Genomic DNA, 15727 nt, shown 5'->3' with positions numbered 1-15727 from the left:
ACTGCAAAATATCGAAGCAGCAGAAACTCAAATTTTTTCCTAGGGAAAGAATTTGGTTGTCCATTTCTGTTGTTTTGGTATTTTCAGTGTTATGGTGGAAAGTTACCAGTTGGATTCAGGTAAGTGTGCGATTGTGTGGATGTGAGTGTTAGGGTGATTTAGGTGAGTTAGGATTAGGGCTCGGGTTAGGTGTGTGTGCAATTGAGTGGACATGAGGGTTAGGGCGGATTTAAGTGAGTTAGGATAAGGGAGCGGGTGAGGTGAGTATGCGATAGTGATGGACCTTAGGGTAGGGTTTGGGTTAAGGTAAGTGGGTAGTTAGTGGTGTGTGCATAGTTTAGTGTAGGGTTAGGTATCAGATTTTAGGTGTATGTGTGTGGATTTCTGTTTGTTTGGTGTGCTTGTGTTGTGTGTATGTGCTTTGGATCAGCAATTTTTTTCCCTGGGAAAAAGTCACTGATCTGACAGTTCGAGATTGTAAGCTTTCGCATAAATTAGGTCGGTCAATCAGCGTTCGCTTTTTTAAGCGTTCGATGATATAATATAGACACGATCCAGGTGTATTCTCCATTCCAACTGGTAAATCTGGGCATTGTTAGGCAATGTTATAATTGCCTCATGTACACAGACAACCATCTCCTCCTTCCACCAAACACTAATACATGCGAGAGATGCAGTTATACAGTCAAACTGGAGGCTAAGCTGTCTCAACCCAAGACTGGACAAGGCAGTCAAGAGGAGAAGGGAATTACTTGCATCACACCACCAGTCTCACATAGACCTATGAAACTAGCACTGGCAAAAAAATACACATAAATACACAAAAAATACTCGGAGGTGCTAAATAAAAATCTGCAAAAGCAACAAAGACCTCCAAAGCAGACATCCAAGCAACCTCCACCCCCCAACACAAACCATGAAACACATACTTCACAAAACCAGTGTGCCACACAATCACAGCCCTTAAGGCAAAATAACATACCCAACACACTAGTAATAGGTGACTCTATAGTCAGGCACACTGACATCCCACTCACTAGGCTGAATAAGGAGAAGGTTACTGTTTGATGCCTGTTGGGCGCCCGGATCCACCAAATAACAAAAGCACTCAGGTCTCTCCAGAACAAGTACAAACATGACTCTGTCATTCTCCATGTTGGTGTGAATGACCTCAGCCGTACCTCCCTGGACTACATGAAAAGAGACATGGAGGAGCTCTCTGATCACGTAGCCCAGGCCGGTATGACCTTGACCCTGAGTAGCATCCTGCCCTCACCAAGAATTAGACCATAGTATAGAGAAAAAATTATCAATTTCAACAATTGGCTAAGCTCCTGGTGTCATTCAAAGGGGATCTAGTGTCTGTCAGCCTAGAATGACATGCTCGACAAGCCACGCTGCTTCTCTAGAGATGGCTTGCACCTGTCACCCTTAGGCTTTTGAATACTAGCCAAGGCTCTTGCCAACCCCATAGTGCCTTTTTTAGGCAAGGCTCAAAAGACAAACCTACCACCATAAATAGCACAAGTAACAAAAAACTGAGGGTAATGCTGCTCACTGCTAGAAGTCTAAACCTCAAAATGCACACACTTGAGGCACTCCTCAGTGTGGAGAAAATCAATATATGTGCAGTAACAGAAACCTGGTTTAAGGCTCCAGAGAGCACCCCAGCACTACCAAGCTACAACTCATACCATACATTTTGGCTACAAAACCAGGACCAAAATACAAAAGGCGGGGGAGTATCCATATTCATCAAGGAGATCCACAACTCCAGGTTAGAGGCACAGCACAATGCTTCAGAGATCATCCATGTGCAACCAACAATGGGCAAAACTGCTATTCAAATTATAGCTTGCTACAGATCACCCACCATGTCCCAGGACTCCCACTCCGCATTCCTGGAAACACTGGGAAACAAAAAGGTCCTACCAAACACCCTGATATTGGGTGATTTCAATTACCCAAACATTAACTAGAGAACTACTCAAGTACAAACTCCCTTGCCCAACATTTCCTATAATTTATAAATTCAGGTGTCCTGGATCAACTGGTCATCACCCCTACCAGAGGTGACAACATATTGGACCTGGTCATCACCAACATGGGCGACCGGTGTTCCACACCGGAGGTCAACCCCTCACTGGTTAGATCTGACCATAAACTAATCACTCTGGATATCCACATTCCACCACCATCCCTGGTCAAAGAAACCACCGTGAAAAACTTTTTAAAAGCAAACTTCACATTACTTAAGACCGAGGTGGGTAGTTTCAAAGCCCCCATGCTAAAGGATAATGCTGTCCAAGCTGCAAAATCCTTTACTAATGCACTCTATGGGCACCTACAAAAATGCATGGATCATGGTATCCCAAACAAAACCAAGACTCCTCCAAGAAAAGGGTGGACTCCTGTCATAAACAAGCTTTACAATAGAAGGAGGAAACTAGTACATAAAAGAGTAAAATCCCAAGAAGGAAAGACATCCCTGATCAGTATCAGCAAGAAACTACATTCCCTCATAAAATCATCTAAGGCTAGCTTCGAAATAAAATTTGCCATGGACTCCAAAGATAACCTTAAGGCATTCTTTAGCTATGTCAAACATTTTTGTTGCAATTCTCAGATCTGCTCGGAATTAGTGCAGAATGGCACAAAATACACTGAACCGACCGATATAGCCAACATCCTGGAAGACAAGTTCAGTGCAAAATTCACCCCCCCCCTCTCACTCCCAAAAGGGCCCATAACTATACCAGAATAATGTAGTGCTCTTGAAATCACAGACACTCAGGTTAAAACAGCCCTCTCCAAAGCCAAAAACACAGCATCAATGGGACCGGACGGTGTTCCAGACTGCGTCCTACATAAGCTCAAAGATAAACTAACCCCTCACCTAAACACACTGTTTAAACTCAGCCTCTCCACAGGCTATGTACCCACAGAGTGATGCACAGCAATGGTTATTCCGCTCCACAAAGGTGGAGCCACAACGGACCCTGGGAGCTATCGCCCTATAAGCCTGACTAGCTTGGCCTGCAAAGCTGTGGACCGCATCATCATGGATCTTATTAACAGAGACATTGGAAACCTCCAGACACTGGACCCTACCCAGTTCGGCTTTGTTAAGGACAGATCATGCCTCCTAAACCTGGTGGACTTCTTTGAGATAGTTACCAAGGCTATAGATGAGGGAAAGGTGGTCCACACAACCTACCTAGACCTCGCAAAGTCCTTCGACACCTACCTCCTGAAATATACCTACTATCCCCTCTACGCAACAATCATCAGACCCATTATAGTGTACAATGTCCCATTTGGGATGTACCTTACAAGACACTTGCAACAAATTGAAAGACCACAGAAGTTCCTCACCAAGATGATCACTGGCCTCAAGCAGATGCCTTATGCAGCTCGACTGAAGAAACTCCAGCTGTACTCGGTTGCATACCGCCTACTCAGAGGTGATCTCTGCCTGACACACAAGGCCATGTCCAACCCAGAATTGATGGACATGCTCCACCTAAAGAAAACCATATCCCCTCAAGCCACATGCTACAGGGATCTAAACCTCACCACAACAATAAATATGATGTGCTGGAGGGATAGATTCCTGTCCCAGAGACTTTCCATGCTCTGGAACAAGATTCCAATCTACATTAGGCAGAGCTCCTCGCTAACCCTCTTCAAGAAAAACCTTGATGAGTGGATGGGAAACAGAAAGTTTACCCCAGGGATCACTTCAATGGCTCTACTGGACAGAGGCACAGGGAACTAACCTAAGGGGGAGGTGAAAGCCAATACATTCTGGTTAGGCTTATAAATGCCTTAGGGTGGATAGCCTAGTACCTACCTATGAACCTATGAACCTATGAACATGTTCACGTATTGTTGCTGTTAAATGCACTGCATCACAGTGGTGACCATGATGGGGGTATCGTAAAGGTATGTCAGACACCCGCAAGATAACTAACATCCTGTCATTGTGAAATGTGTCCACAGGGATTAACATAATGGTGGGACACATAGCCTACAGTAGGGACATGCGTGAAACATCACCCTTATACAGTGCAACAACAGTGTATATACCAATATGACAATGGCAACTGTTACAGATCTACACTATGGCATAACATGTTACTGTGGTCCACATTATTAGCTGGAACTAGGTTGCAACACGTGGTGTTCAGTGTATGGGACACTGCAAACTGACAAACATGTGTTGGCCATACTTGTCAAGCATCTACAAAAAGGCTGAAGGTGGGGAGGGTGTGTCAGTATAACACACCAGCGCACTGCAGCAGAGATCCTAAGGATGCTAAGAATGGCTGTATCTGCACACAGTCAGGTTCAGGAACTGTGGTCAGTCCAGAGGTGTACACAAATCCCCTTCATGCGAGACATGTGGACCATGCCTCACAATATGGATGTTAATAGCCATGTACATGGGTATATCATGTAAATACTATACTACACATGCCCACACAGTTTATGCATTCACACACACCAGTCTGTCTTGACACATATTACCTGGTGGTGCAGAGGTCACATGGCCACATACTACCCAGTTGTTAGTGACATACATCTGTACTGAATTCCACTGCTTTGTCAGAAATACACAGCAGTTATGGTGGGCTAGCAGCAGTATGTCTTGCAAAAAACTGTACATAGCACACTGGGTAATTATACTAGGCTGCTAGGCATGTCACATAACACTGTGCACACTACAGGCAGACTGCCACAACACTGGACTACATTTTGTATGGGGGAATACACATTTACCTACAATTATGGCAGGTTCTACATGCATGCATGTCACAGCACAGAGTAACGGACACCTGTGAGAAAGTGATACCCACAATCAATGTGAACACAGCCATAGCCACATATGGTATGCAGGCTTAATATGACACTATATGGACTGTCTGATAAACACCATCCTCATATGTGCCACTCACACACTATCCCTACATACACTTTTTCATGACACAGTGAGGTCCGATGCCTGTCTGTGGTATGGGACACGTGAGTGTCTGGTCCAACAGACATGTAAGCCAATAGGGTACCATACACTGGAGCAGCATGTAACATCAGATAGAACAGGACCAAGAACAATTGCATCTGTCACAGTCTGTGCAGAGCCCAAGGTACGTATGCACAATACACATACTGTTGACAATCACCATAAGTACACAGACCCCAGTACTGTACACACAACTGCAGAATGGCCAAGTTATATCCTCAGAAACAACATCTACTATACATAACATGTCTAGCAGTCTGATATCTGACTAGCTTGTTATCAGGTATGATGTCAATAAATAATGGTGTACAGAACATATGCACCTCTTACTGCATGACATATATACAAAGGTTGATAGACATGTTGCTGGAGCTACAAACACTGGCCCAATATTGGCATGTTGCTGTGATAACCTCATACATTTACTGTCGTACCAGGGTTAGTTGTGACATATGTCCTATGAGGGATATGAAGTCAGTAACTCTCACAGCTGTCACCATGTACTGACTGCAATCCTTACACTATGCTTCTGCAGTTCTCAGATAAGTGTTCTGTGAGTAAGACAAGAAACAAAAGGCTCCATACACTGCCAAGTCTGCAGATAACCCTACAGATGGGAGTTTCCTCAGGCACATAACACTATCATGACAGGTATTAAATCATGTAGACCAGCCATATCCACACACACACTGTTAAACCAACATTACTCCAAATGCAGAAGAGCAACACTTACATTCTGTAGTCATGTCTGGCACACCCACCTCCTGTCTGTTAACCTGTTTCCACAGTGTATGTTGTTAGAGGTAAATCCCAATACCATCTGTGATGCTCTCTGCCAAACACCAAATGTAGGTCCTGCTCACAGTGAATGAGAAGGCCCAACACCAAGATGATGTTCCTAGATATTGGAGTGTGTTTCCATGCAATTGGCTATGGGAATGTTGCCATAGCTGTTGCAAATGCAATCAGCTAGAGGGGGACTGCAATTCCTGCAGAGGCCATCAGCTGATCATGAGCATCACTTACAAAACATAAGCTGCAGCCTAAGCAAAGCAGGTGTACCTCTCCACACCCACCAGAGAGGGAGTGAGAGAGACAGACAGAGACAAAGTAAGTGAGGGCTGGGGTAGGAGAGTAAAACTAAAGCATGTTTGTGTTACACACCTACCAGTACAGGGTTTCAAACCCCTAACTGACTATGTATTGTTATCACATGTCTATGCAGTTATTGCATGCACCACATAGCTTACATTTTGGTGAGTTGTCCAAAGGTATATCTGATGGTGAGTGACATTTGCAACAGTGATATAGTAGCGATAAGGTAGGTGTAGTACACGTGCCTGTACACATAAACAGGTGTCAACATCAACACAGCCACACTCTGTCAGGGAATCACACACATTGACACACTTGGCAGGGCCAGGAATAGACTTCCTAACTAGCTAGTTTGCCACAATACAGTATTGTGCAGGTATCACATGCACCACAGGGGTATCCAGATGTTATATGGGCAAAGGGTATGTGAAGTTGTCTGACATCAGACAGCATGCTTCAGTAGGCCAACAAAAGTTGTAGTGAGTCTGAATGTGGTGAAAAGCATCATACTCCACGCACACAGACATAGAGTGCCAGTACTGACATGCATGGGTGCATTGTTTCACAGGTGTTTAGTGGTTGACTGTGCCAGAAGGCTTTACAAGGCTAGCTGAAAGGTATACATTGGCATCAGGCACATGAATAAGGTCTGCAGTGTGGCTCGGGGGTGTAGTGTCTGGATTGGCCCATACAGGTGGATACTGTATTCACCATCCAGTCACCTGGGATACCATTGTGTGTGGCCAGTGCTGTGCAATGCTTGCCATGTATGTGTTCTATAGTCCATGACATGGATGGTGTGTGGGATGTGCACACATCCCACATGCATGTTCAGTGACATGTAGAACTGTACCTGGGGTGTCTGGCCCATGTTGTGTACACAGATTGTTATCATCAGATGTGCCAGTCCTGGCCTCATGTGGTGTGCACTGGTAATAGACACCAGGTTAACTCTGCACCTACATTAATAGCATGATACAGGTACTCTCTGGTGTCAGTGGCATCTGTTCATACAGGGCATGTGTTTAAGGCATGGTATGTCCTTTGTGGGTCACATTTGATCCCACCACAGTTGTTGCAGGCATCCAGTGGGGAACACAGTGAAGGCACACTCTCTGCAATTATGTGACTATTGTAGTGATGGGACAGGGTGCCATGCCCTCTGTAGTCCACTGCAATCACACCATGGTTACTATCTGTGGGCAATATGCAGGGTACTACCAACATAGCAGTTGTTGCCCAGGCAAGTGTGTTTGTGTATGACACATGGGTTGAGAGTGTTCTCTGGGTAATACAAGGGTTGCTTACTATGTTTGCCAGGCCTTGATGTCACATGTATGGGTATGGATTGGCACCCCAGCCTCTCATCTATTTGACATCTGTTATCCTTGTAAAGTGGACATTGTGACATATAATAGGACCACCATACAAGAAATCTGCAAAACCCACTCCAGAATGAGCCCAGATGTTACACACTCACAGTCACCTCCACACAGGATACGAATGACAAACACAGGCACACACAAAGTTGCCATGTCTGGAATTAGAACTCCTACTTATCTAGTTCATCACACTACAGCATCATGCAGTTATAGGACACACCACAGAGATTACTGGACTATTCTTTCTCCAAAGTTGTATTTCACTGGGGTTGACATCAGCAGGCTTGCCAAAGAAGGGCAATGGAGGTTATAGTGACTGTGAATGGCCTCAAAACATTGTGCCTACAAAGACAAACAAATAACCACTCTTGCCATGTCTGGGAATAAACCCCCTACTGAACTACTATAGCACACTACAGCATTATGCTGTTATAGGACGCACCACAGAGATTACTGGACAGCGCCTTCTCCAGATGTGTATTTCACTGGGAATGACATCAGCAGGCTTGCCAAAGAAGGGCAATGGAGGATGTTGTGACTGTGAATGGCCTCAAAAGCATTACTCCTTACATAAACAAACAAACACCCACACTTGCCATGTCTGGGAAAAGAATCCTACTGGTCTACTATATCAAACTACAGCATTATGCTGTTATAGGATGCACCACGGAGATTACTGGACTGTACCTTCCACAAAGGTTTATTTCACTGGGAATGACATCAGCAGGCCTGCCAAAGAAGGTTAATGGAGGTTGTTGTGACTGTGAATGGCCTCAAAAGCATTGTTCACTACACAGACAAACAAACACACACAGTTGCCATGTCTGGGATTAGAACTCCTACCTAACTGGTTTATCAGACTACAGTATTACACAGTTATAGGACACACTACAGTGATTAAGGGGCTATTGCTTTCCCAAATGTCTATTTCAAAGTGAATGACATCAACAGGCTTGCAAAGTAGGGCATTTGAATTGTTGTGAATGTGACTAGCCTAAAAAGCATTGCTCCCTACACAGACAGGGACACACACAATTTTCATTTCAGGGATTACAACTCCCACCAAACTAGTTTATCACATTACAGAATTGCGCAGTTATAGGACATGCCACAGAGATTACTGGGTTACTGTTTTTCAAAGGTGTATTTCAATGTGAATGACATTAGCAGGCTTGCCAAAGTAGGGCATTTGAATTGTAGTGTGTGTGACTAGCCTAAAATGGTATTGTTCCCTACACAGACAGACACACACACATAATTGCCATGTCTGGGATTAGAACTCCTACCTAACTAGTTTGTCACACTTCAGCATTATGCAGTTATAGGACATGCCACAGAGATCATTGGGCTACTTTTTCCTCAAAGGTGTATTTCAAAGTGAATGACATCAGCAGGCTTGCAAAGTAGGGCATTTGAATCATACTGGGTGTGACTAGCGTAAAAAGCATTTCTGCCTACACAAACAAATACACATACATAGTTGTTATGTCTGGGATTAGAACTCCTATCTACGTAGTTTATCACACTACAGCAATATGCACTTATAAGATGCACCACGAGATTACTGAGCTATCCCTTCCCAAAAGGTGTATTTCACAGTGACTGACATCAGCAGGCTTGCTATAGGAGGGCAGTGTGTGTGAATGGGCCATACCCATTCATCTGGAGGTAGACACACCACACTCAGGCACACACAGGTTTATATTCCGCAGGTATGTGTATACAACTGCTAGATGACTACTGCCATGAACAGTCATGTTGCACAGTTAGCACTAGCAGAGTCTATAATGTTGAGGGATACCAGTGGTTAATTTCTATGGTAAGTGACATTTGCACATCATGTGGTTGTAGCCATTTGTCTGTGTGCTGGGTGGGGCAGGCCTCATGATGGAAGGCTCTTTGTCAATGTCACTCTCTTCGACACATCTATGTATGTGTACATTTGGCATATTATAGTGTGCTGTCCTTGGATATATGTGTGTATTCCTATCCAATGTGTGTGCAAAGCATGACTGGTGCATACTGAGGAGTGTATGCACTAACATCTGCAACTGTCAGATATAAATGGTTTACTGTTGTTGCCAGACATGGGCTTCATTTGTTTAAGTGTGTTAGCATGCCCAGTATGACCTTTCGGTATATTGTTGTCTGACATTGCCTTCATTTCTCTAAGTGAAGCATGCCCCGTATGCCCTTCTTTATTGCATGTGTGTATCCATTCCATGTAGATTGTACTCCAGTCCAGACTTTTGTGTTCTACACATACAGTTAGCAAACTGTTTCTACAGGATATCTGTAGATCAGTTGGCAATATGGGGTCAAACTGGACAAGGGATAGTGAGTACTGTAGATAATTGTGTCTGTGCTGCTTCTGCTACATGGTACTGGTATTAGCAGAGATATGCAGACATGTGTAGTGTTATACACTGTGATGTTTCATGTCCTCAAGTACTGTCAGGTAGACATTACTGCTCGCAGCAATGTCTTGGGGAACACAGGGTGAATGCAGTTGCGTCCAGTATTGTGGTCAAACGCCTACATATTCCTGCAAACTAATGCCATTCAAGTGGGGGAGCTGCAGACACTTGCTGCTGGGTCTGTGTAAACTGGTTCAGCACCTTGGTACAGTGGTGGCAGAAGATACTATACTTGTATATCCATAAACGTGACAGCATGGCCTTATCTTGCCATGGCAATACCTCACAGCTGTACAGATTCACACAGGTTATCCAGAGGCAGGGGTCATAAGTCAGGACACTACGCCTATTGTGGTGTACAGGCAGGTTTGTAGCCACCCATTTTTGTGTTTGTAGCCAGGGATAGTATGTGCACACGGCTGTGTTTTGGACTTCTCATATTCCGTGCTGCCCATGCTTCCACCCCCCCCTCTATTATTCCATCCTCTTCCATACATTATGCAAACATTATCTGATATTTTCCATATAGTTATCACCTCATCACAGCAGTGTATTGGTGTTGGTCCACAGTTCATGCAGTGGGACATGGTGGACATGCTACTGCGGTTTCTCCTTGTGGTCTTGCATATGGATTCTGTGGACTGTGTTATGTTGTTATTTGGGAGTCCATGACATAGCATACATTGGCAGTATGGGTGAGATGCAGGCCTTTGGTAGAGGACTATAGGCTATTTGGTAGTGATTCTGGCCAGCTGTAACAGGCTGTTACATACTGTCAGTCCTACAGGACCAGACTGCCATACAGTATATTCCCCTGGGGTGACAGGGTAGGTGTGCTAGGTGTTCATGCCAATACTTTCTATCAGTATTGATCAGGTGGTGTGGATGCTGGCAGGGTGCTGCTTACTGCTAGGGACACACTTACATGGGACACCTGCACTTTATGCTGCATTCTTTCACTATTGCCATACACAGATGGGGGTCAAATTGTACCCATTCCCAACAGCAGGGATAAGACCGGAGAGGTACCTGTGGGTGGTGGTTGGGTGAGCTGTTTGCATGTGTGTTATGGACACTACTTGCATCTGACTCACAACTATGCATGAGGCATTCCACTTATGCTGGCCTGTGCAGGGACATCAGCTATTTGCCAATACATCATTCCTATGACCTTTGTGATCTGCGAGTGTTTGGCAAGATGACATTGGTATTCCCTACTACAAGGCCAGATAATATGATGCACACCTGTATATATAAATCCAAGGGTGTGTCCATTTCATGGTCACACATTATACACTGTCTGTCTGGTGTACTTTCCTCTGTGAAGTGTTTGTATATCTGGCCCAAACGTCATGCCATTTCCATCTTTCAGATGGTGACACATATTACTTCCATACGTTTACAATGGCTTACTGCTAGAATGTGTTATACTGGAGAGCATTGTGTTTGGCACTGCAGTTGTGAGGACTTGACCCTGTCATTGGTAGACCTGGGCAATGGCCACCAGGTCAAACCTCACCATGTATACATACTGACCACTCTCATACAGTTTGAAGCACACATTTCCAGAGCTTTGGTTGAGGGAAAGGTGGTCCACACAGCCTATCTGAACCTTGCTAAGGGCATCAACACCATCCCCCACTATGGAATCATTGATGAACTTACTAATCTGGGCATAAATCCCTACGTCACTCGATGGGTTGCCAACTGGCTTACTAACAGAACCCAGACTGTAAAAGTAGCTGACTCCAAATCCAGCTCCAGACAAGTGACAAGTGGAGTTCCTCAGGGTTCAGTCGTGGGAACGCTCTTGTTTGGCATGTACTTCTCTGAAGTACAGGCCAACACTCCGGGCCTCTGGCTAACAAAGTTCGAAGATGACTGCAAACTGTGAGCCATTATTGAAAACCCAAATGATGTGGATATTCTAAAAAAGGGCCTTACAGAAACAGATGCTTGGTGCCAGAGCCATGGGCACAAGCTTAATGCAAAGAAATGTGCAGTTATCCCCTTTGGGAAAAACAGTGTACCCATGAATTACCACATAGGTGGCAGTACACTAAACACTGAAAGTGTGATGAGAGACTTAGGGACACAGGTGGACAGTGGTCTCACCTTCAATAAGCACACCACCACAATAGTAAGGAAATCTTTCTATGCGGTGTACCTCATCACTAAGGGCTTTTCAAAAAAAGAGGTAATTTTCCCACTGTACTCATCCCTCATTAGACCCATTATAGAGTACAATGCCCTGTTTGCTATGTACCTCACAAGACATCTGCAACAACAGGAAAGGCCGCAGAAATACCTCACTAAAAGAATGGCCTGCCTAAAGCAGATGCTCTATGCTGACCGTCTAAAAAGCTCCAGCTATACTCTGTGGCATATCGTCTACTCGGAGGTGATCTCTGCTTAGCATACAAGGCCATGTCAAACCCTGAGCTGTTGGACATGCTCCACTTAAAGAAATCCCAATCCCTCAGATCCACATGCCCAGGGATCAAAACCTTGTCATCATAATAAACAAAACATGCTGGAGGGATAGGTTCCTGACCCAGAGACTCCCCATACTCTGGAATAGACTGCCCATACATGTCAAGCAGAGCGCCTTTTTGGCCCTCTTCAAAAGGAACCTTGAAGACTGGATAGGAGATAGGAAATTCACCCTGGGGACCATGTCAGTCGCCCTGCTAGACATGGGTCCAGGGAAGTAAATATTGTGGGAAGAAATATCCACAGAATTGTTATGGCTAGGCTTGAATAGGCCCTAGGGCCGATAGCCTAGTACCAACGTATGAACCTAAGAACCAACCTAACACACGCATACCTGCATATTGTACAAATGCTACAATCTATCCTGTTACCTTGGCCACCTCAGGTCATCTGTGCTCCACTGGTATTATACCTACACATACATGTTACTACATGTCTACATCGAATTGGAGGGGGGGCACACCTGAATGTTATTACATTTCTACATAGGATTGGGGGGCCACACCTAACTGTTTCTACATTTCTACATAGGATTGGGGGGCACATCTGACTGATTCTCCATGTCTACATAGGATTTTGGGGGCACACCTGACTGTTTCTACATTTCTACATAGGATTGGGGGGCACACCTGACTGTTTCTACATTTCTACATAGGATTGGGGGCACACCTAACTGTCTCTACATTTCTGCTTAGGATTTGGGGGCACACCTGACTGTTTCTACATTTCTACATAGGATTGGGGGCACATCTGACTGTTTCTACATTTCTACATAGGATTGGGGGGCACACCTGACACTTGTACACATTTGCTATGACTGTACTGGTATGTCAGGTACTCCATTTCATTCTGTATTATACCCTATCATGCTAACTAGAGGCATATCAGTGTACTACAGGTCTTAGGTTTGATTGACCTACATATCAGTTTCTGACTTCTTACCCTTCAGAAATAGCATCCCACTGCCAGACCTGGTGTAGTATGTCTGTGTAGGTCAGGGCGGGAGGTTACCCATAGCCATCATTCAGAGGCCTTAGCACAGCCTTTGTTTGTGTTTGTCCACACCTGTCCTGCTGGCTGAGACTGCTGTTGAGAATATGAACCTCTCTGACTGGCATGTTTGTGTCATATGGACACACATGTGGCCCAGCACATTTCCTGCAGTGGGTTTTGTCACAATGTGCAGTACTGGCTACTATGGTGACACCAGTATTTGTTGCAGATCTCATGCTGCCACTATAGGTGTCTACTATCTGCTGGCATCCCATTCAGCCACCTGATTCCCTTGCATGCTCACATCCATACCACAGATACAAGTAACAACACATACTACACCATTCAGAAGTTGGTAAGAACAGTGACTTACCTTGTGGGTGTGCCAGTATTAAGGATGGTGTTGGAGGGCTGTCTCTGCCAGATGCACACAGTACACTCCCTATACATGGTTGAGCACTGGTAGTGTCATGTTTGGCATCCCTTTTACTGTATGTGTGAGTCAGAGAAAGGTGTCATTCCCTGGGTCCCTCCTGTGTCAGTGTATGTGCTATGCATTGCCTCTTTGCCAAGGCCAGAGCATAATGGGCATGACTACTTCTGCCTACTGGGGCAGGCTCAAGTTGTTCCTCCTCTGAGTCAGTCTGTGCCTGTGCAGGCCTTGGCAATGATGGGGGGCTGTGTGGCCCTGCCCTGTGCTTTTCCTGCTGCAACTGTTTCTACAGGATCATATTATGTAGCATGGCACATACGATGACAATTTGAGTACATGTAGCTGGTGAGTACTGCAAGGCTCCGCAGGATGTGCCCAGGCACTGGAACTGTGACTTGAGCATCCCGAACACATGCTCTATTATAATTCTGGTCTGTGCGTATGCCTCATTATGGAGTTCTTGTCCGAGTGTGTCTGCATTTCTGATGGGTGTCATCAGCCATGGCTCCATTGCATAACCAGCATCCCCCACTAGATGACCATAAGGGATGTCCCCAATGGCAAATCTCTGGTACAGCTGCATCAGATGCCAGATGTGGGAATCGTGATAGCTTTCCGGGCAGCTAGCACACAATTCATTATCTGGCAGTAGATGGAGGTGAAGCCCTTGCGGTTGATGTAGACACTACCCAGCTCACCGGGTGGTGCTTTTATGTGTAGGTGCGTGCAGTCTATAGCACCCACTACCTCAGGGTATTCTGCTATTTGGTGGAAGAGACGCATATTGCTGGCCAACACCTTATGGGTGTTCAGAAAATATACGTGCTCACCGGCATGTGCTGACATGGCAATCAGGAACTGGTGGAGTACCCTGAATGCTGATGCCTGTGAGATCACCATTATATCCCCATTTGGCCTTTGGAAGGCACCTGTGGCTTGTATTCTTAGCCCTACACATACCTTGGTATCCACTGGGATGGGTTCCTCTCTCTTAGTTCTGTGTGTCAGGTGTGGCCGGCACAGCTCAACAATTTGCTGTAGGAGGTCCATGTCCACCCTATAGTGCTCCACTATCTCCAGCTCATGTAACCCCTGGTAGGTTACCCTGAGTCTGTACACTTTTCTACTTCTCCTCACTGTGGATTGGTCGACAGCATTCTTATCCTCACCACTCTCACCCTCTTCCACATGTTGATGTATGATAGCTACTGCAGCCCCTATTATTTTGTTGTTTTTGTTTTAAAATGTGCCCTTTTGTATACACCAGGGGTATAGATTATGTGAGAAAAAACAGAGAGAAAGGTGTTTGCATAGTTTATAGTTGTGTTCTGGGCTGGGCTGGTCTGCTGCCTGTGTAATTGGCTGATTCTGATACATTTCACCTGCCAGCTATGCTAGTTCTCCTTGATTACCTTCCTACTACTGTTTTCCCTTCCCATTGCCTTCCTGTTTAAGCCTGGGGACATGCTGCACAAACACAGTGCTCAAGTATACACATAGCTGCTTTTTCCTGTCTTTTTTTTTCTTTATGACCCGGTGCGCGTAATGCACATCCGTTTAGGCACTGTAAAGAGTGCTAGGCAGCCTCAGACACACCCTCTTGCTTAGCTCTGCTAAGTTAAGGGCAAATCCAAGCCACAGGGCTCCAGTCCACTGACAGTATGCCTGACACACCCCTCTATGATGTCAGCTAACTCCTAGGTTTGCACCAAGCTATTCCTGCACTTACACTGTTGGGTGCTGACTAGCATTGAGAAGAAATCTGGGATTCACTGTCATTCCCCTCATTTGCATAGGATTGCCTGCTAATGCATAGTTACAGGTCCCACACTGAGCCTCCCCCCTTAGCAATCACTATTCACTGGCCATGTTGTCTTCTGCCTGCTATTGA

This window comes from Protopterus annectens, chromosome 3.part0, assembly GCF_019279795.1.
Source record: "Protopterus annectens isolate FY-2018-M chromosome 3.part0, PAN1.0, whole genome shotgun sequence".
Lineage (NCBI taxonomy): Eukaryota > Metazoa > Chordata > Ceratodontiformes > Protopteridae > Protopterus > Protopterus annectens.
Note: the sequence above shows the minus strand (reverse complement) of the source record.